Source organism: Mesoplodon mirus (genome assembly GCF_964341445.2).
Source record: "Mesoplodon mirus genome assembly, chromosome: 15".
Taxonomy (NCBI): Eukaryota; Metazoa; Chordata; class Mammalia; order Artiodactyla; family Ziphiidae; genus Mesoplodon; species Mesoplodon mirus.
The window spans coordinates 607367-630129 of record NC_138991.1 but is presented as its reverse complement, the minus strand read 5'-3'; the positions used below and the strand labels follow the sequence as shown (position 1 = coordinate 630129).

The 22763-nt window shown below is 58.9% G+C and overlaps 1 protein-coding gene across 1 annotated transcript in view; it reads right to left on the bottom strand.

The window, feature by feature from the left end:
• ZBTB46 (zinc finger and BTB domain containing 46) overlaps nucleotides 1-17182 on the bottom strand; it is a 57594-nt gene extending 40412 nt beyond the window's left edge. Inside the window, exon 1 of the mRNA XM_082600469.1 lies at nucleotides 17033-17182. The gene's annotated coding sequence lies outside the window, so the exon portion shown is untranslated. The remainder of the gene's footprint in view (nucleotides 1-17032) is intronic.
• Between the last annotated feature and the right edge of the window lie 5581 nt (nucleotides 17183-22763).

Here is a 22763-nt window from a genome sequence, read left to right as displayed (position 1 = left end):
GGTGGGGAGGGGGACAGACAGGCCGTCCAGGTGTGGCTTCACACCGCACACCTGGCGTTACAGACTCAGGTTAGCCAGACGCTGAGGGAGGAACCGAAACACACGTCAAACCAGGAAATCGACCATTAAACTCAAAGCATCGGCTTCGTGCCCGGAGTCCACGCGGAGCTCCGGCCAAATATGGGGGGAGGTACTGAGAGCCCTAAGGACCCTGTGTTCAAGTTAGGGAGAGGCATGTTTCATCGCCTGACTTCCTATATGAATAATAAGCCTCCTTACTCGCCAGTGAAACAGAGAGCCTAAGAATTAGGAAGAACACTGAAAAGGGGCAAAATGCCAGTGCCATTTTAGAGAAGCAACAACTACCTCAGGGGGCTTGCAGTTCTCAAATAATTTCAACCCATATGGAAAGTTCTAAAATAAATTAATATTCAATCAGAGCAGCTTAAAATCAGTTATGTACTTCGTAGAGATTTTGTTGTAAGAAAACACAATTTTCATTAGGGAAAAAAATCACCTGTACACTAAAAAGAAAAGGCATCTAAAGGAATGATCATCAAAAATAGATTTGTCTGCGGGACTTCCCTGGCAGTTCAGTGGTTAGGACTCCGCGCTTCCACTGCAGGGCGCGCAGGTTCGATTCCTGGTTGAGGAACTAAGATCCCACGTGCCGTGCAGTGCAGCCAAAAAAAAAAAAACAAACAAACAACAAAAAAAACAAAAACAAAAAACGATTAGTCTGCTATGGAAATATTAAGGATACATGTAATTTATCCAATTTATCCAGGAAACTTTAGGGGAATAACTGAATTTGCATTACAAAGTTAGTTATGTCTCCATATCAGTAAGAGGTCATGAGGGTCCCACCCACCTGACCACAGCAGAAGAGCGGCTGCCCAGTTGCATTTCAGCAGCTGTGACCCTAAAAATGGAAGCATCCTGGGTAGTCATGTCATATGATGGCCTGATAAGAAAGATGCAGGCTTCAGACTAAAGCACACTCACCACAGTTTTTCTTTGAGGGCAAGGGCAGCAGAGCATCTGCTACTGTCCAGTGAAGATGCACCTGGCCATGGGTCACACAGCTGTTCAGGGAACACACACCTATGGGCCCACACCTGTTCACAGGACACACACCTGTGGACTGATAACCTGACTGTCATCTCTGAATTACCTGTGCTGCTGCACAGATCACAGGGCATTTTCATGCATCCAAAGGTCCACGCTGGCAGCCCTGTGAGGAAGGGACCCTCAGAGAGAAGCCTGCGGTCCTAAGGGACTCAGATGCCACACTGACAGGAGCAGCTAAGGCTGGGTGAGACCAAGGGGCATTTGTTGCCACACCGGCACCTGAGACTTCACTGAAGTGACCCATGTGCCATCTGGAAGCCACACCATCTCTCCAGTGTTTTTATTTCTCCTGTGGGGTCTCTACTGTCTATTTTATTTATAGCTTGCTAATCTCAAGACACTTCAGTTTCGGACAGAGTCACTTATGAAACGTGACCACTTTGGTGCCAGAACAACTTGAATCCATGTTCCAGACCAAACTCCAAAAGCTGCGTCGCCCTGCACAGTGCAGGGCTCAGGGCTGGCCGCCCTCACACAGGTAACCTGGGGCACAGGGACCATGCCAGAGACCCCACAGCGAGTGGCGCAGGGGGCAGCCGCGGGTCTGCCCCGCCCAGTGGGCAGCCTGCCAGCTGCGGGACACATTTCCAATCCCACAGCCTCCGGGAAGGGCGGAGGTGGTCTCCAAGCTGCCAGGCAGGGAAACTGAGGCTTGGAGATTCCCAGAGTCCGGCTGTCGGGGAGCCAACAAGCACATGCTGGGCGCCACCATCCCGGGCCCCCAAGTCTCACTGTTGCGAGACAGTTCCCACGACCCGAGAGACACAAGTCTCGGCTGCTCAGCACGGTGGCCCAGGGGCGAGGGGGGCTTTGAGGTCTCCCCCAAACAAGCCGCACTCAGATGTGAGCACAGATCTGCTCTGCCAGCCTCCTCTCTGAGAGGCAGGTACCCGATGTGGGTGTCAGGGGGGCTCCCCTGTCTGTCACTTCCAGGGTTCAGAGCCCCCAGCACCCCAATCCCAGAGCACCTCCCAAACCTTTTCCCTACAGCATCTGAAGGTAGAGGGGTCTCAACCAAAAGCCATCTTCACAAATTATCAGCAGGAGCTATGTGTCTTATTCATCCAGTGCATCCATGAGACCTCTGATGCTTCGTGGGCAAAAGCCAAATAAATTGCCAAGCCTCAAAATGCACAAGAACCATGAAACGTGGAGACCGCTGTGAGTACATTTCATTTGCTGCACTGTGTATTCAAAGTAGTAATTCCGGGAGCTGGATGGGGTATTTTTTTCCTCTGGTCCTTAAGGAGCTCCACCTGGAAGGCAGCTGGTTTTAATAAGAATGTAAAAGAGTGGATGCAATTTGGACGTGTGTCCTGCTGTACCCAAACAAGCCCCAGGTCTGTACAGGGACCTGGGCCCCTGGTGGGCCGGCCGCTCCCCCAGGCCAGTCACCAAGTCTCAGTCCAGAAAAACCCAACCTAGCAGGTAAGTGCCTCCAACGCCGACGGAACCTCCTTGCCAGCCCAACTTCGCCTCCCTTCTCACTTCTGCATTTTCATTGCACTCAATTTACACTTCTTGAAATTTTCCTTCACATGTTACCTAACGGGCAAATATTGTTTTAAGGCGGAAGCAAGATGCCTTTAGTGCTGGAACCAAGCCGCCCCGATGCTGGTCTGCAGAAGCCAAGCTGCTTCCCGCAGGCCCAACCGGCCGAGCCCATCTAAACAGCCCTTCCACAAAGACACGGGTGAATCTCTCGATAACTACGCGGCGTGAAAGCAGGACAAAGGAGACGGTGCAGGAGTCCCTGCCATGAAACCGGAACCTGCAAAGCGACCTACAGGGAAGGGGACAGAAGGCAGGTCAGGGGCTGCCTGGCCTGGGGACAGCGAGGGGGGGAGCCCCCGGGCGTGTGCAAACCCGTCCAACTACACTCTGACGAGTCGTTTGCTGTAAGCAAATCATTACAAGGTCGATTAGAATCTATTTTTATGGAAACATTCTTGTTCAACTACAAACATGTGCGTATCTATTGCCTTTTGCTGTGGGTCGCACCGTATCCCCCAAACTCACTCATCGGAGCCTTAATCCCCAGACCGCAGCATGTGACCTTATTTGGAAATAGGGCCCTTGCAGATGTAACTGGTTAAGACAAGGTCGTTAGGGTGGGCCCCGATCCAACGTGACATGTGTCCTTATAGGAAGGGGACACTGGGACACAGACACCTCACAGGGAGACGGCTGTGTGCTAACAGTGACGAGGCCACAGCCAAGGAACCAGCAGGAGCTGGAGAGATGCCTGGGACAGAGGGGGCGCGGCCCTTGCCCTCCAACTTCTGACCTCTGGGACTGCGACCGGATAAATCTCTGTCGTTTAAGACATTCAGCCCCGGGTTCTGTCAGGAGCCCCAGGACATATCATATCTACCACGGAACACCACGATGCCAACGGCGTGATTCAGCGTGGATGAAAAGCACTCTGATGCTTCTCGACAAGAAAAGCCCGCTCTGCCTAACCCCGGGTGTCCCAGGGCAGAACCCAGGCAGCTCAGCACCCTCTCTCCACGGACACTACTTCCCTCACCCCGAGGGTTACGACGTTCTGAAAAACCCAAGGTCAAGACACCAACGATGGGAAATCATGTCATAACCCACAGTTTATATACATCGTATTGTCAGTGTTCACAGTTGCCTTTTAAGATTTAAAACCGAGCTCCTGCCTGGGAAGAAATACTCCACATGCGTTAACAGAAGTCATCCTTAACTGCCTGATGGGGGCAGCTTCGCCCAAAGTTTCTCCGGTGACCACAGTCTGACGCCCTTGGGTGCTGGAGACCGGCACGATCCCAGAAGGCGAAGCTGTGCCGCCAGGATGGGCCCTGCCCCACCCTCCCCCTTGCTGCGGCCTCTTGCGGTTCCTTCGCTTCCATCCAGGCTGGAGTGGCCCCCACCCCGCCTTTCCCACCTGCGTAAACGTCACCTCGCTCTCAGGGTGCGCACCCTGACCGCGTATGGCTGGACGCGTCCTGTGACCCCGGGAACCCCCCCTTCCAAGACCGTTGGGGTGGCTTCCTCCACGCCCCGCCTGCCCAGCCCTCACTCTCAGCGGAGAAGGACCCACAGAGTCCAAGGGTCTCACCCAGGTCCCAGCGTTTCCCCAGGCTGTTTCCGCGTTGGCCCCTGCGGCGCCCAGGAGCCTGGAGCTGCACTGGGTGATGGCACCCAGGAGCCTGGAGCTGCGCTGGGTGCTGGCGCCCAGGCTGAGGACAAGGCTCCCCCAGCCACGATTCCAGAGCAGCACACAGGTGCCGCGAGGGCGCCCGCGCTTTGGCAGGGGCCAGGGTCGGGGAGACTTCCCAGAAGGGGGCACAGGCCAGTCAGGACAAGGGAGTAGGCGCTGGGAGGGGGAGGGCGGGGGGAGGGCCCCAGGAGGGAGCAGCACGTTGCGGGTGGTGCTGGCCTCTACACAAGGCCCCGTGAGCTGCCATTCCCGGGTTCAGGGCCTCGGCGGGGGGAGCCCTCCCATGCTGACCCTGGCCTGGAGCTAAGCAAGCCTCAAGGGGGCTGGACAGAGTCCACCTTCGCACTCCAGGTCTGCGCTGGCGTGGAGACAACACAGCAACCCCAGCGACCCAGCCGAGCCCTGAGCCTGGAGGTGCCAGGCCACCGAGCCACCGCCCTGGCCATTCCAGCCCAGCCCCAGAGGACCGCGGCCCTGACCGACGGAAGGACCGCGGAAGTCGGCCCCAGCACTTCGGGACACAGGAGCCCGTGTTTCAGGATGGTCAGAGTGCAGCGAGCAGTGGCCAAAACACAGGCAGCCCAGAGATGGCACAACACCTTGGGCGTCTGGCAGGAGAGAGCACGCGACAGTGAGATGGGGCAGGGCCAGGGAAAGACCCCGCAACCAGCCAGGGCGGTGCCAGTGTAGGCCTCAGGGTGGCACCAGCCACCGAGACCAAGAGTCCAGAGCCCAACTCACTGAGGGGAGACCTGGACTGTCACAGGGGAGCAGCCCCCACAGGGGGTCCCAGACATCCTGATTCGGGCTCTGGCACAGGGAAAGTGCCCAGGGCCCCGGGAACAAGTGGAGGGGCAGGGAGAGAACAGAAGAGACCAGGCAGGGACAGGGGAGACCTGCCTTAAAGGCCTCAGTCAGAGCCAAGGCCCCGGCCGGGCGCGGCGGCCCGAGAGCTCTGTCACTTCTGCTGGTGGGAGGCTGGTCGGGGGAATGACCGGGGAGAGAAAGAGGAAGAGGTCACCACTTGACCTGTGCTCCCAGGCACCTCCTGCTACACTCGACTCCCATTTTGGGTGTTGCGTCTCTAAACCGTGCTTCATCATAACGGGCAGCTAAAGTATCAGCTCCCTTACGTGCTCGTTTTACAGGTGAAGCGACAAAGGCAAACCCTGCTGTGGAATACAAAAGGGATGCAAGCGCCCCGCTGGTGACACTGCCTCCTCCTCCAGGGAGCCTCCAGGGGCTCCTCCCACTATGGCTCGCAAGGTGCCTCTGTCACCAGACACCTTGACACCTTCCCACCGAATCTGAGAGCCTCTCCACACAGGGACCACATCTCGACGCTGAACAGTCCTGGTGCACACCCTTGGGGGGGTCAACAAAACGACAGTACCGGGCTTCCCTGGTGGTGCAGTGGTTAAGAATCTGCCTGTCAGTGCAGGGAACACGGGTTCGAGCCCTGGTCCGGGAAGATCCCACGTGCCACGGAGCAACTAAGCCCGTGCGCCACAACTACTGAAGCCTGCGCTCTAGAGCCTGTGAGCCACAACTGAGCCCGCGTGCCTAGAGAATGTGCTCTGCCACAAAGAGTAGCCCCCGCTCGCCACAACTAGAGAAAGCCCGCGACCTGGCTGGTTGCGGGGTCTTTCCCTGGCCCTGCCCCATCTCATTGTCACATTGGATCTTGGCAGATTTAACCAAGTTAAAATGAGGTCATAACCCAAGTGGGTCTGATGTGTCACCAAAGGGGGAAATCTGGACACAGACATGCACAGAGGGACGAAGGCAGAGACAGGAAGGACGTGGCCACAAGCTCAGGGGCGCCTGGGCCCCAAGAGCTGAAGAGGCAGGAACGACCCTCCCCCAGAGCCCCCAGAGGGAACACAGCCCTGGACCCCTTGCTAAAAGGGAACACATTTCTGTTGTGTTTGCCATCAGTTTGTGGCACTTTTGTTACAAAAGCCCTAGAAAAAGCCACACATCCACTTAAAATTTTTGTAAATTTTTCTTAGAAAGAAAGCTGATCAGCTTAACAAGGCAGAAGAATGCTTTCCAAGGGTTTTAAATCTGAGATACGCTGTGACTCAAAATGTTAACTAACACTCGTGAGCCCTGCCGCCAAGAAAAACGTAGAATCTAAATAGGAAATAACCTAAAAGCAGTGCCTGTTCTCAAGCCATAGGATGGAATCTTTTGTTGTCTTTTTCAACTTTTTACTTTGAAACACTTTCCAACCTAAGGAAAAGTTACAAGAATAATTCAGAGAACTCCCACCTAACCCTTAACCAGAAACACCACTTTTTTTTTTTAACATTTTGCAACATTTGTTTACATCAAGTAACTGCTGGAATCTTTAATAGGTCTTTCTCTTTTGTTTGTTTGTTTATAAATTTATTTTAGGCTGCTTTGGTCTTCGTTGCTGTGCCTGGGTTTTTTCTAGTTGCCGCGAGCAGGGGCTACTCTTCGTTGCGGTGCATGGGCTTCTCATTGTGGTGCCTTCTCTCGTTTCGGAGCACGGGCTCTAGGTGCACGGGCTTCAGTAGTTGTGGCACGCGGGCTCAATAGTTGTGGCTCGAGGGCTCTAGAGCGCAGGCTCAGTAGTTGTGGTGCACGGGCTTAGTCCGTGGCATGTGGGATCTTCCTGGACCAGGGCTCGAACCCGTGTCCCCTGCATCAGCAGGCAGATTCTTAACCACTGCGCCACTGCACCACTGCCCCAGGGAAGCCCTATAGGTCTCTTTTTTCTTAAAAGTTGCATTGCTGGAAAACAAGAGAAGCCACCCAACAACCTAAGGTGCTGCCTGGGAAACCCAGTACTGATGGGTCGCTGGGCCTGGACCTGGAGCGGGCGGAAACGTGGTCCATCACTTTCCGGCGGGCGGCGGTGAGAGCGCCACGCAGGCCTGGACCAGCACAGATGTTTGCTCTGGCTTCCGACGGAATTTCAGCCACTAATCGGATGTTTCCAAGTCCTCACTATCACTTCCGCACAGGCCTTTCAGACAGTAAACACTCATTAGATGCTGAGTAAATGAAGGCTGGGTGGACGGCTGCTGGGTGGATGAAGAGTGTGTGTCTGCCACGAGGACCTGCGCCACGCGGCCCTCCAACAGCATGGACGTCAATGGCCCAGCAGTCCCGGACCTGACCAGGCCTCAGCAGTGAAGAGGTCACACTGGCCCCTGATAGGGGTGGGGGTGGGCTGATGCAGCAGCAGCTGGGGGCCCAGGCCAGGCCACAGGGCCTGAGGCAGGGGCGTATGATGGACGCAGGAGGCCAAGGTGGGACAGACCTGGCGGGAAACGGGTCCCAGCATGGGGATTACCTGGACCCACTAGGATTCAGCTGGGCGCCAGCTCAGCAGGTGCTGCGGGCCCCGGGGTGGGGGCTCCTTTGGGGAGAATCCCTGGGGGGAGGAGCCCCTGGGGGCCAGCTCCTCCTCCCCCTGGCTGGGGCCGGGCTTGGGCTCCAGGGAGGGCCTGTAGGTTGAGGGCACCCTGTCCCCCCTCCAGCATGGGAGGGATAGCCTTCCCCCAGGGAAGCCCTTCTCTGTCAAGTGCGGCTGGGACAGCTCCAAGGTGCTTTAAGACATGAAACCGTGATTCACGAGGTTGGAACTGGGAGTTGCCACTGACCTGGGGAGGGCCTCGGGGACACAGGGGCTCCCCAAGCCTGCCCTGGTGACAAGTGGCTGCAGCCCATGGGTAGGGGTCCCCCACCCAACCCGGGGGCTTCGCCATCCCTGCCACAGAACCGTGCAGCACGGTGGGGGTCAGGCTTGCTGGAGGTGGGCACCCCTGTGTTCGGACAAAGCCCACACAGGGGCTGTGCCGTGAAGCAAGGTGTCCTTCTGGAACTCGTGCCCCGACTCACAGATGTGCTGCATCTTCAGCCCCGATTCTACTTTTGGAACCTCCCCCAAGGAAATAACCGCAGCACACTGAGAACGAACAAGCCCCAACTCAGAGGAGAAAAACAATGTGCTTTCCAGGGGTGCTGAGAATTCATGAGAAATAAGTGGGAATCGGAGCAGCACGGACCCAGCACATGTGCTCTAACCCCCATCGCTCCACGCCAGTCCCTTATTCACAGACTCAGAGATGAAAGGCCTGTCCACCACCCGCTCGCATGGGGCCAGATGACACACTTCAGACCCAAGGTTGGTTTTTACCCAGGGACAAAAACGACTTACCTGGGAAAAAACTAAGGTAAAAATAGCTCATGGCCCCAAACAAACATTAAAACATTCGAAAGGAATAATCTTGCCAAACAAATTATGTTAAAAAAAATTCCAGGGCTTCCCTGGTGGTGCAGTGGTTCAGAGTCCGCCTGCCGATGCAGGGGATGCGGGTTCGTGCCCCGGTTTGGGAGGATCCCACATGCCGTGGAGTGGCTGGACCCGTGAGCCATGGCCGCTGGGCCTGCGCGTCCGGAGCTGGTGCTCCGCAGCGGGAGAGGCCACAGCAGTGAGAGGCCCGTGTACTGCAAAAAAAAAAAAAAATTCCAAGATGTTCCTATACTTTAGTAACCAATGGCAAATCTAGAATTTTTCAAATAAAACTTATATAGGTGATGATTATCTTGAAAATTCCATATACATCTCCTTGGGACTTCCCTGGCAGTCCAGTGGTCAGGACTCTGCGCTTCCAATGCAGGGTCACGGGTTCTATCCCTGGTCAGGGAACTAAGATCCGACTGCCTTGCAGCACAACCAAAAAAAAAAAAGTGAAAAAAACCCAAAACATATACATCTCCTTAACGAAAGGTACAAGAATCTTTCAAAGCAGGCAGTAAATATGAAAATGATTCGTTTTTACGTCAGAAATTCCGATGCAGACGTCACCGTCACACTTTGGACCCTGAGTACCAGACACATGGGTCCCCCTCGCCTGGGCTACTGACCCCTCACGGGATAACAGGGCAGGGCTCCTGAGGGTCAGAGGATGCCACCAGCCAGACCACCACGTGGGACCAACAGCTCTGATTTTTCAACAAACAGCACGAAACAGAATAAAGATCTCAGAGGCGCCACCCCAAGTGCAACCCACCCCGTCCCACCCCAGCAGGCGAGGGTCCTCATTCAGGGGGTGACCGTGAGGGTGAACTGAAGTGACGGCAAGGACCCTGGCCTCCCAAGGTTGTGGGGCCCCCAGGCTCCTGGTGACCTTGGGACCCACCGTAGAGGGACTTCGCCCGTGAACGTGGAGGACACGCCAGGGACAACAGCCCTGTCCACAACCACGGCCGCTGGTCACCATGGGGCACCTCCACACTCATCACTGTAAGAATCAGGAATTTCAGACCAGCCACTCAACAGCCTTACTTGATGGCACGTGAAGCTCCTCCTGTTACTACAGCAGGGAAGAAAGTTTTCTAGATTGTGAAGGCTATGTTTCAATAGCTGCTACACTTCGTTTTCCAGTGTCTCCTACAGGAAGCAATAAAAACGCCATCCAGAAAAGGGGCCACGAGTCTCACCAGCTGCCTGGGGGCAAGAAAGGCCTGGGTCCAACCTGGGGGGCAGACGGGCACACGGGTATCCAGCCGTGCAGACGGGTCCAGAGGAGGGGCTGGGTCCTGCTTTGGAGCGGCGGCAGCAAGTACCCACCCCAGCGGCCCCGTTGGGGACCCTGGGCTCCGCCTCTGCTCCCCGCCCCACGCCCTCCTCCGGGCCCTGCGCATCCGTCTCCGTGGCAGGTGTTGACATCTGTCTGCCCTGTCCCTTCCCCTCTGGGAAGCAGAGCAAGGACCTTGTTGGCTGCTGTGTCCCTGGACCAAGAGCCCTGCTTGCTGCAGGCGTGGGGGTGAGTGCAGGTCCGCAGAGTGAACTCACCAGTACCGTTGTCACTGGCCACGTCTGCTCTACTAGCAAGGGAAGGGCAGGAGTGAGAGGTGACAGCTGGAGACACACGAAGAGGCCTCAGGAAACGCTGGGATTGAGAAACGTATGTGGTAATGTGTCAGGCAAATACGAGCTGTAACGGTGTAGTGGGTTGAATCACGTCCCCCCAAAAGATAGGTTCAAGTCCTAACTGCAGGGGCACGTAACCTCATTTGGAAATAGGGTCTTTGCAGATGTAATAGAGTTAAGATTAGGTCATTACGGTAGACTCCAATTCAGTGTGACTGGTGTCCTTATAAGGAGAGGGAAATTTGGACACCAGGGTGAAGGCCATGAGAACAGGACAGGAGGTTGGAGGGATGTGTCTTGGCCATGAGCACCCAGGACTGCCAGCAGCCGCCAGAGACTAGAAGAGGCAGGAAGCGTCCTTCCCTGGAGCCTCCAGAGAGAGGGTGGCCCTGCCCGCACCTTGATTTAGGACTTCTGGCCTCCAGACTGTGAGAGAATAAAGCTCTATTGTTTTAAGCTGCCAGGTTGGTGGTCCTGTGCTCTGACAGCCCCAGGGAACTCATTTAAACAGCAGCCTAACTTACACCAACTGCTCCCCGGTCAGACGGTAGGAAAGGCCTCTGAGATGGGGCATGAGGGGTTCTCAACCAAGATCCACAAAGTCCAGTCTCACCCCTGGACCCTGGGCCAGGGTGCTGGTCCCCTCCCAGCGAGCGGCTGAGGGGGATATGGGGAGTGCACGTTCCCTGCCAGCAGGAAAAGGGACAACTCATTGTCTATCCTAATAGTTACATGTCCAAGAAAGTGTGCACCAAGAAAAATATAACTGAGATACCAAACTCACGACTTCATGGATATTCTTGCTTCTTAAGACGAGGTAAAAGAAATGTTAAGTAAATGTGAGGTCGGTGTGACCCACGGGCTGCATCGGGTGAGCTCGAGAGCTGGCGCTCGCCCTGCATTGCTTCTCCAAGGCTCGGTGAGTCTGCTGACCTCAGGGGAAGACACCCCGTCTTTGAAGGGCCACCTGTGCCTCAATGGAGCAGATCTGCCGGCCACAGCGAAGGCGGGTCCCCTGGCACTAACCCTCCCCGACCTGCTTCTCAGGCCCTCGAGGGCACTCACACACCTGGAAGTGCTCCCAGCTCCACGGCATCCTGACCCCCCGCTCACCACAGAGGAATCACGGTCCCCGCGGCCACGTGGTACTGCCACCACTGGGAAGTTCCACCCTCCCTCTGGTCCCGGGTCCAGGCAGGTGGGATTTCCACCCCACAAAGGAATCAAAAGCAGCAGATGATGGAGAAGCCAGACCAGAGAAGAGAAGGAAAGAGATTTAAAAGACCACCCATCCACAGCCAAGTGTGTATCACACTGTCCAGTAGAGCTCAGTGACTTTAATGGTAAGGGATGTCCAAGGACACCGTCGCCTTGTCACTCATTGTTCTGGTCTCATTCTACCAACAACGTAAGAAAAAAAGAGGGGGAATTCCCTGGCAGTCCAGTGGTTAGGACTCTGTGCTTTCACTGCCGAGGGCGCAGGTTCAATCCCTGGTCAGGGAACTAAGATCCTGCAAGCTGCGTGGTGTGGCCAAAAAAAAAAAAAAGAAAAAAATAGGAAAGGTCAAGGTACCCAATATTAAAGACCACCTGCTTCAGGTGCATAGTGAGCCTGTCATGATACGTGGTCCCTGACCTTCTGAAAAGTTCTTCAAAACACTCTGAGGTTGAGGGGGGAAAGTCTTCATATAAAATAAAAGCGATGAAATAACAGAGTTTCTATATCACCAGAGGCAATGGAAAAACACCATTACTTCCGGCTGGCCAGCCTGCTCCACTTTCTGTGTGAGAGAGGGCGTGGGCCATGGAGCCGGCCGCCACAGGGCTGCCGGGAAGGACCGGCTTTCAAGCGCAGACGGGCGGCTTCTTTAGAGACCAGGGGTCAGGGTGGGTCCTAGGCCAAGGTGCCTGGCTCCCTAGAAGGGGCGACGGCCACCTGTGTGCGTGACTCTGAACATCAGACGTCTCTGACTCGACCTTGTCTGGAGCACAGCGGACATCGCTGGCCCAGGACCTGGACGGCGGGGGCCTGGGCTGAGCAGCCAGAGGCCCCGCGATTCTGGGAGTGTTCCCCGCGGAGCTGGCTCCCTCCTGCCCCCGAAGGAAGCAGAGTCGTTTCTGAGCTGTCTTTGAACCTCCTAAGGAAAAGGAAACTGCTGCTCAGAAGCGGCATTACTTTGGATGGGATGGGATGAGAAAACAAAATAAACCTGCTCCAGACTTGGACGGGGCCACAGCAGTACGCAAAGGCCCATTCTAGGCGCCTGCCTGGCCCGCTCACACCAGAGGCGGATGCGCTGCCCACTTGCCCCACACCCCTGAGCTCCCCCAGGCGACCTGGCCCTCCCCACGAGTCTGCAGCACGCCTGACACTCACCCTCCCCCGCCTGGTTCTTCTGGGCCACCCTCCTGGTGGCTTTTCCATCGCCCTGTCCCCCCTCTCACCGTAACCAACTCTCCAGTGCACACAGAGCCCCGGTGCCTTCCCTCGCCCAGCGGGCCCAGAGTGGGTCCTGTGAGTGTGCTTTCCAGAAAGCCCTCCTGTCCGCATCTGCGCCCACACCGTCCCCGTGTAACTCGGTGCGGCCACCTCTGTGACTGGGGGCGGATGAGCCCTGGGAGTCCGTCCGGAGGGCAGCACGCCCGCACCGCAGGCCGGTGTGCGCCTGGTCTGGAGCGCTCGTGTTCTGCTGACCGACGGTCCTCCTGCCCCAGGCTCAGCCATGGGACAGCGTTCAGAGTGGCCGCAGAACACAGGTCAGACCCTCCTCGCGCCAGGTGACACACGCTCAGAGGGTGACTCGCCCAAAGCCGCCCAGGCCGTGCCGCCCACGTGTGTGCACCTTCACAGAGGCATCTCTGGATGCTTGAGATTCTCGAACCGTCCATTTGCAGCCCAAGACACAGAGTTGCCTTCTTTCTGCTCTACACAGAAGGGGTCTGACACGGGGCCTCAGGCCACCACATAGCACGGACAGGAGGGCTTTCAGACACACATCTGGATCTCTTCAGAAGAGGGCTGCACAGCTGGTCCACTCGGACAAGCAGTGCTGGGGTGCCACTTGGGGGCCAGGAAAAGGACAGCTTCCCCGAGACATTCCCCAAAAGACGAAGGGTGGTCTGTGGGCAAGGATGCTCAGGAAGTGATTCCTGCGCTGCAACACGTGCTTTGGAAGACGTCATTTGAAACTACACCACCTCTTGCCCCCATCCCAACAGCCAATCAGCCCCCAAAAGCTGCCTGGCCCCAAGAGTCCTGCCCTCTCACTGGCTACCCACTCTCGGCAAAGCAGAAGTTCGAACAGAATTTGCTGCACACGTACCGGAACCGGAGGCTGGCGCCATGGGCCCATCAGGGGCGGGGGAGGTGTCAGCACGGACACCCTTTCCCTCCAAGAGTCTTTAGAGAGCCCACCAGGTGGGCTACACCCTGTCCTGCTTCGAGCTCTCACTAGCATCTGTCACCACATCAGGTCACATCGGTGGTTCCTGTAGGCTCCCGCCCCCCCCCCACCCTTCCCAATGGGTCACCGGCCCCTCCGTGGGAACTCTGTCCCCAACCTGGGCTGAAGGCTGGTCCACAGCAAGCCCTCAATAAGGCCAAAAATCGTCATGAGTAAGAAACTCTGGGAATGTCTCTCTAACATGACTCAAAAAACACATCTGTCAAAACACAAAACCCCCGTAAATGCTGTTGAAAAATATGTTGACATTGTTTCTCAACTTTCTAAAGTGCCTAGGTCGCTAATTTTTTAAATCTAAATAATGGCATTTAAAAATACTTAGTCATTTAAAAATCTAAATAAGAGTTAAAGGCACTGTTGAGAGATACTGAAGGGAAAACTTTGCATAAATCACACTAAGGTCAGATCTGACTGGTCTAGCTTGTCCTTATCCTTTACTAGAAAAACTTTTCAGTTTGTTAGAAACAGTTACTTTTCTTTTCCATGATTTCTCCGTCTACGAGCAGAACCAGAGGACATGTTCTGTCGTCATCAGCAAACCAGAACACGAAGCCCGAGTACACACGTGTCAGGCACACAAAGTACCGAAGCTAGAAAGGCAGAAAAGAGGGAAACCGCCAATGATCCCATGGTTGAAGACCCCAGCTGTACTGGTCATACCAAAGCCAGAGCCAAGAGCAGAGGACACGAGAGCCAGGATTAGGACAAGACAACCGTATTTCAAAGACTGAAGTGAGTCTTGTGGCCTCAGTAGCGATTTTTCAATCATCTGTTTATTCTTGGGAGTTAGGCCATTCAAGCACACTTGTGGCAAGAAGAAGAATCCCTTTTGTTCCGGGGAGGGAGCAGATTCACAAGGGAATTCTTGACAATCTACCATCACTCAACCGATTCCAAAGTAGAATACGTTCGATCAGAGAGAAGAAAAAGCCTCCGTTTTTATGAGAACACGAAGCCCCCAGAACAGGGCACAAGAACTCTCCACCCACTTCAACACAGAGGCCAAGAGGGCACCTGGGCACATAAAGCATCAGCAAAATGAGGAATGAGTTCAAGTTCACGGCTCTTGGAGCCTGCTGAAGATGTTCTGCTGGGCTGTCCTCAGCTGGTCCAAGACCTCTGGTAGAGAGCAGGGCAGGAGCACAGCTGCCCCAGAAACACAGACCCCAGGGACACAGTGGCCCAGTTTCCCTTAATTTGAAAAACCCCACATAAGGACAATGTTGGAAAGTTTGTTAATATTTGGTTTAACGTGTTTGCAAATAACACATCTTCTGACTGTAAAAGGGTGTCCTTCCAGGTACCGGGAGGAGTCTCACCCATTCTCAGGGTCGACCTCACCTTCCTGTGCTAATGTGTGACCAAGGAGGGGGCGGCGGCCCCCTGACCCTGGGTGACCGAGCAGGGACACAGAGCACCCAAGAGCCCCTGCAGCCAACAGTCCGCCAGTCCTGAACATCAGAAACTGGATGTGGGAAAACAGCTCACTTTCAAACACGAAACAGCTAAACCTGAACAGAACTTATCTCATCAAAACAAAATTCTTTCGTGCAGGATGATCTCAATGAGGCCTAATGAAATCCTGTCCGGAGGCTGGCCTCCAGGAAAGGCTGAATTTTGGGTTTAGCCTAAATGCGTCCATTCCACCACTCCCTCAAGAGAACTCTCACAGTAAACTCCACACACACACCTCCTTCCCTTCAGTAAAAGAAATAAAAATAATTACTAGCTTTTTAGGGGAACACAGTGCCTAAGTTCCTACTTAAATCTAGTTAACTTCTGCCTCAGTACGCCCCTGGCTTAGTCATTTCTGTAATAGCAAGGTGTCCCAAAGTTTTCAGTTCACAGCACCTAAAACTACCATGAAATGTAGCAAGGAGAAGGAGTCCACTATGATAAAATTATATTGTTTACTTCATTATTCATGTGAAAAACCCTTCCGTAAATTTGCCTTTGGGGAACAAACTATTTCCCACTCCTGTAGAGTGGAAACACTGCTTTCACAGGCAGCACGCAGGCCAGCGATAGAGTGAATCCACAGTCTGCTACCCAAAAGGGAAGTTAGCTTTGATGATAAATCTAGTGTGAAAGATTCTACAGCTGATACAAGTAAAACGCACGCGAGGACTCCGCACAGGTGTCTGCGCGCAGCCGGGTTCGCTAAACCCGTTGCCTAATTAGCATTTCTGTAAACAATGCTGATAACAATCTTGCCTCCGCAATCCACGACAAACGCGTCGCTGAGATTGGAACACGGAAAGCGTGAGGAAATTCGCTGCGAATCTCGGTCAAACTTTCTTTTGTTTGTATTTCCTCGGTGTCAGAAAATATCAGTTCTTCGCCCATTTGGTTTGTACCTAGGCTCCTCCGTCCAGCCCTATTGTGCGTGCTCCGTTAAGCCTACAAATAATGAATTTGTTAGCAGGGGTGGAGGAACCCCAACTAGCCAGAACCCTCCTCCTGCTGCAGAAAATCCCCCATTTGCCATCGGGATTGAGTTGTCAGACAGTGACTCTTGCTACCCTGTGAAACTGACATGTCTATTTACAGAGAAACAAAGACGCTGCTCGCGGCGGACCCTGCTCCCTCCGCGCGCCCCGTCCGCTCTGCGCGCCCCGTCCCCTCCGCGCTTCTCTAGCCGCCCGGCCTCGAGGCCCCTGCGCCCAGGTTCAGCCAGTAATTAAAATGGAGACGAGGCCGGTGCCCGGCTTCAGGGGGAGACAATGACCCCCAAGGCCCGGCGGGGTGCGGGGAGCCGCCGCGCCCACCTCCCGCAGTTCAGACTCCTGGCAAACTCGGCGCGGGCGGGTCCGGGTGCGGCTCGCAAGCGCGGGCGGGGGGCGCGCGGGGCGGAGCGGGCGGGGGGCGCCAGGACGCCCCCGGGCTGCCTCCTGGGGCCGGGCGTTGACGCAGCAGAAATTACCAGCTGGAAAATTCCCCTTTTGGAGGTGACGGGGGAGGGAACGCGGCGGCGGCGGCAGGAGGCGCCGAGGGCGAGGGGCGCGGGGCAGCCCCGTCGCCGCCTCCGCCTCCGCGCGCAGCCCCGCGGGGACCCCGCGTCGCCCTCGCCCGCCCCGCCCCGCCCGCGCCACCGGAGATCAGGGAACGGAGGGGGCCGGGCGGGGGTCGCTACCGCCACCCCCGGAGCCGCAGCCGGGCGCGCCGATCGCCTTCGGGAGGGCGCCCCCGCGGGGCGGGGCGCGGCGGGGCGCGAGGGGCAGGCAGCGGGGGCGCGCCCGACTCGGAGCGGCCCCGGCCCGGAGCAGCCGGCCCGGCCCGAGCCCCGGGCCCGCCGCGATGCGCCGGCCCGGCCGCGGACAATGAGCCGGCGCCGCTTACCTGTGACCCCATGGGGCGCGGGCGAGGGCGGGCGCCGCGGCCGCCGGACCAGCGCGGGTGATCGCCGCGGCCGCCGGGCGAGCGCTGCGTCCGGGCGGGTCCGAGCTGCGCGCTCGCCTCGGCTGCTGTGTCCGTCTGTCCGTCCGTCTGTCCGTCAGGCCGGCGCGCGCCCCCGCGCCGCTCCAACCCCGCGGCCCCCGCCGCCCGCGCGCGCGCCCCGCCTGCGGACCCTGACCCCGCCCCCCGGCGCGCGCCCGGCCGCTGCTGATTGGCCCGCCTCCCGGCCCCGGCCCCGGCCACCGCCCCGGGCCCCGCCCCGCCGGCCCGGCCGCCGCCCCGCCCCTCGGTCGGCCGGCTCCGCTAGCGGGGCGGAGGGGGCCTCGGCGGGGGTCGGTTCGCCTCCGCCCCCCCGTGGGCGGCCGGACAGCGGAAGTGCGGGCTGGAGCTCGCTCGGCATTGTGGGAAGCCCCCTCTGCGGGGCTGGCGGGGGGCGGGGGCGGCGCGGCGTGGGGTCTCTAGGCGCCCGAGCCCCTTCCCACGGGGACCCAGCAGCCGGGAGACCACCGATGGGAGATGCGGGTCGGGACGAGGGCAACCCAGCCCTGCCCGGACTGCGCCCCTGGCGTTGCCCACGCGCCTGTTCCTCGGGGGCCCAGGGTCCCCGGGCCGCAGGCTGTCCGCGCCCCCCAACGCACAGACGCGCCGCGCGTGTCTCGCAAACTTCGCGCCTTCCCCGCAGGTTGTGCTGGCTGCGCGCTGTGCAGAGAAAAAGCGCTCCCACGGCGCCCAGGGGCTCGGGGCCGCGCTGTCGGGGACCTCGGCGCTCCCAGCGAGAGGCGCACCGCGGGGCAGAGGCCACGGGACAGTGCCTGCCACCGGGGCTTGAGTTTGGCCAACTGAGGAGCATCGGCGGCCGCGCGCGCGTCGGTCCTTCCCCCCCGCGAGGTCTGTCTGGGGGGTTCGGGGTCCTGCGAAGCAGCGGGTGCCCCGCTTTCCCCGCAAGCGATCTCTAATCGTGCTGCCCGAGATGGGCCCTGCGCGTCCCTTCTCGCCCCCGCTGTCCTCGAGTCCTCGGGCGGGCAGAATGGGAAGCGTGGCCCCGCATTCTTGGCTGGCCTGTGCGGGGGCAAAGGCCACCTCGCTTCCTCTCCCGGACGCGACGGTGGGAAGGGAGGTGAGCCTGTGGCTGGCCAGCCGCGGCAAGGGAGTCGAGCACGACCTGGCCATCCAATGGGGAGGCGCCGCAGGCAGTCTGCGCCCTACCTCCCTACGGGCCCAGCGCCGCGGAATTCCTGGGAAGGTGGGAGGCGGCGGGCCATTATGGATGCTTTCTCAGGATGTGTAAGGAGGCATTCACTGGGCTGCTGCTGGGGGAGGGCAGGCTTGGGGGGGGGGGGTGGATTCTCCCTGAGTGAACAAGGGCGGCCGCGGTCTGGCAGCCAGCGATGAAAGGCTGGGACACTCCCTCACTGCAGCCGGCGCCTGGAAATGGCCGTGCAGACACCCTCACCCCGCTCCCCGCTGCCTGCGCTGGCCCTGCCGGCACAGGGCCCCTCTCAGGCCTTTCCTGCGGAGGACCCCGGGTCTGGCACCGCAGGCCCACGTTTCCTGGGCCCTCTCAGGTGGGGGCTGGGTACAGCCATCCTCAGAAGTGCCTGCCTCTCGGCCTCCAGGAGGTTCTGGCCGGTCACTCTGTCCTTCCTGAGGGGACGGAGGGCACTCTCTGCGGGGGTCCTCCCCCACCTGCCTGCCTGGAGTGCAGTTGTAGCCCATGGAGCAAAGGATGCTGGGGAGACTGAGGAGGGCAGCCCGCCAGACAGAGGAGGACCATTCCCCTGATGGCTGCCCCCCGCGCCCGGAGAGAGCCCCCCTCACCACCAAGAGGGTTCGACCCCCAGACACTCTCCAAGGAGAACAGCGTTGCTAGGGTGCCACGTCCATCGTCCCTGCAGAACGGAGAGCTGCAGAGGCTGCCTTGGTGGAGCACACAGTGGTGCTCAGCCATTGCTCAGGAGACCTGCCCACGAGGACCTAGCCTCTTTCACCAGTACCAGGGCTCACCCCACCTGTTAGCCTAGGGCTTCTGGTCTTGGTAGAAAGTCTTACTGAGTTCTGGAATGAGTCCCTGGGGTCCTGGAACTCTCTCTCCCCTTCCCCTGCCCTGCATGATGATGAATCGAGCCTCCCGACCCCAGCAGCCCTGCCAGTGACTGGGGACTGAGCCTCTCATCTCTTCTCTTCCAAGAACAAACAGAAGGGCAAGCAGCTTGAGGAGGAGGCTGATAGACCAAAAAGGCAGAACCAAGGACCATCCCAGGGAGCTCTGATCACGCTTTGCCTAAAACTGAAGACAGTGAAGCTTTTGGGCGCTAATAACCCCCTATCATAGGAAGGAAGGGAGGGAGGGAGGGAGGGAGGGAGGAAGAAAGAAAGGGACAAAGGGAGGAAGGAAAGAAAGAAGAAAGGGGAAAGAAAGGAAGGAAGAGAAGAGCCAGTAGGAGCAGCGGTGGCCTCTCGGCGGAGCTGGGAGGAAGAGGAGGGTCACGCGGCTGGACTGCCTGGGGCCACCTGGGCGCATCTGCTCTGATGGGGAGATGCTGGCAGCACAGACCCAGGGCCCCCACGTTCATCAGTGCCGAGGCTCGGACTCAACAGCGGGCAGACGCCAGGCTTGGTCAAAAAGCCTCCACTCTTGCTGGGGTCCCCCGGACCCTGGAGCAGGTGACACATACTGCACTTCACCCCTAATACTGGCGTAGACCCTAGGAGGGAGCTGCACGTGACCACCAGTGGGTCCTTCACCGTCAGTAGAAGTGTGGCCTCTGTGAGGGCAGCTCTGCCCCGGAGGTGGCTCTAGCAACAGGCAAGGACCAAGCATGTGGGGTTGGCCTCTGTGGCACTCTTCAGCCACGGCACCTGGTGTCCAGAGGCAGCAAAGCCAACAGATGGGAGTCTGGGAGGGCCTGGGGAATAAGGTGCCTGAGATGCCACGATGAACCAGACGTGGTTCCTGCCCCTTGCTTCGCTGGAGGACAAGACAGATGAACAAATGGATGGTCAGTGGTCCTGCCACATGATGGTCCTTCTGGAACTTTACCCCCAGCCACATGTGTGAGCGCGTCTGGAGCCTGCCCAAGAGATACCTTGAGGCAGTGAGGGTCTGGGGGCCTGGAGAGATTAAGCATCCCCGAGGCCAGGGCTGGGAACCCAGGGGCCGAGGTGCAGAAGCGGCCAGGCCCACAGGTGTGCTTGCTGATGGCTGCCCCTCTGAGCGCGCTGCCTTCACGCCCACCTGCAGACCCCGGGCCGTTGAAGGGCAGGCTCAGTCCCCAGAGCTGCCTGGCTGGCAGGGCCCCTGCACCACGTGCTCAGCCAGCCCTCCACCTGCACTGTGTGGCTTCAGGGGGCAGAGTTGTTGGGAGGGGACCCAGCCCCACACCGGGGCTGCTCCCAGAGGCGCTTTGGGAAGAAATGTTCCTTCACCTCTCCCTTCCTAGTGTCCCCCTGGGCCAGCCCCCTCGCCAGGCCCTTCACCCCCACCCCCACCTCCCCCCAGGCAGCATCTCCCCATCTACCCCAGCTGGGTTCTCTAGGGCTGTCTTCATGGCAATCACTGGTCAGGAAACCTGCCTGTTTATCCTCCAGCCAGTGGTGTTGCTCAGCCGTCCCCATGGCAACAGCCCCGGGAGTCCTGCCCCTCCCAGGAAACTGCCCAGAACCTGTCCCTGTCCTCTCCAAGCCCCCGCTGGAAGCGGACAGGGAGGGAGAGAGGCTGAGGGCAGGGCAGGAGACGCAGCCTAAGGATGCCCGGGCCGCACGCAGAAACCGCCTCTGCGCGTCATCCCAGGCCCCGCGGGTGGACTGGGGGCCCGCCCTGGGCTGCAGCAGAGCCCCACCCGTGGGCCGGGGGCCGCCTGGCTGAGGCTGGAGCCTGCTCCTGGGCCTGGCTCGGCCGTGTCTGGTGCCAGCTGGCCCTGCCCTCCTACTGGGCCTCCCCGAGAGCTCCCTCCAGAGCCAGAGGCTACCTGCCAAGCCCACGCCTGCTCCACCCCAACTGTCCTCCCGGCCTGCGCCCCTGCCAAGCCCCACTGCCGCTCCAGCTGCCACCGCCAACTGTCACCCCGTTCCATTCCAAGCGCTCACCCGCAACCGTTCTTCCAAAATGCCACTGCCAAATGCCAGCCCCCTCCCTTCCTGAGCCCCCGCCCCCTCAGCCCGGCCCGCACCAGGGCCCTGCCTTCCTGACCTTCACTCCAGACAGAGGCTGGGCCACACCTGCCGTGTGCCTGGGAGGGGCTGGTGTCAGAGGGCAGGGGCAGAAAGCTGGAGGTGGGGGGGGGAGCTGACCCAGGCGGGGCGGGAACGCGGCAGAGCAGGGGGGCGGCAGCCTGGGCGAGCCCGGGGGCTGTGGGTGGAGCTGGTGCTTGTCCCTGCGGGTCTGCGAACAGCTTGGCCTGACCACTGACCTTGTCCTCTCCTGGCACTTCACCTCCCATCCCACCAGGCCTCTCTCTGGGGGGCCCCAGCACCCCCCCCGCGGGCCCTGCCCCCAGGGCTCAGCTGCCTGAGGCCGGCCCGACAGTGGATGGTGGCACCGGGCTCCCCTCTGGGCTGGCCCGGGTCCCTTTGTCATCTGACCCCACCCGCTCTGCGGCTCCAAGTCTTCTCCTTGCTGCCCCCCTTCCTCCCTAAGCCCCCCTTTCCCTGTTCATCCCTGTGGAGGCGTCGGTTCCCTGAGGACGCTTCCCTGATCCCCGCCCCACCCCCACGGGGGTCTCCACAGCCCCCGCTTCTCCTGGGCACACGGCAGGCATCCTACCCAACTGGGACCTCACTTGGCCCTGGGAGGAAAGGGGAAGACAGGGCCCGGCCGAGCCAGGAGGCACCGCTGCCAGCCGCAGGTGCGGGCCTGGGGCTGTAATTCCATCTCAGGCGGGCTCTGGAAACTGGGAGGCCGCGGGGGAGCAGCCAGTCAGCGCTGGAGCAGGGCAAGGGGGCTGGGGGCCTCCATCCCCGACGAGGAACGCAGCTGCTCCCCGGGGCCACAGCCACGGAGGCTCGCGTTGCAGAAGCTGGTGATGGCTGCAGATAGCCATGGAGGGTGGGGGTGGGAAGGGACACCGGGCTCTCCCCAGGGTCCTGTTCGGGAGCCGCCAGGCGGGGACACGAAAGGGGGGTGCTGGGGGCTACAGTCAGCCAGAGCCTGACCGAGCTCTGTCCTGGGAGGAAAGGGAGAGACGGGACACATTTTCTGAGCACCTACTCTGTGCCAGGAGTCTCCCCATGGGGTCACCTGGCCCAACTCCTCTGCTAGGGGCTGGGAGGGGGAGGAAAAGGAGGTGATGAGGGGCCCTGTCCCACCTGGACAAGGTACAGGCCCCTCCCCTCCCATCAGAGGAGGGTGTTCTGGGGTCCCTTTGGTGGGCTTGGAGAGGCCCCAACCCTGTGCGGTGCCAGCCCGCTGCCTCAGCCTCATCCATCCATCCACTCACGCACTTACTCAGCAACATTCATGGAGCACATCGAACCTGCCATATGCCACGTACATCCCAATATTGGAGAGCAAGACAGGACGCCTTTTATTCTGGGAAGGAGCCAGGCGGCGAGCAGGTCAGCCGAGAGGTCAGCCAGGGTGGACCCGGGAAGGGGGGTCCCTGGAGAAACGGCCGATGAGAGGGCGGGGCAGGGAAAACACAGGGGGAGCGTGTGCCAGTGCTGGTAGGACGGAAGG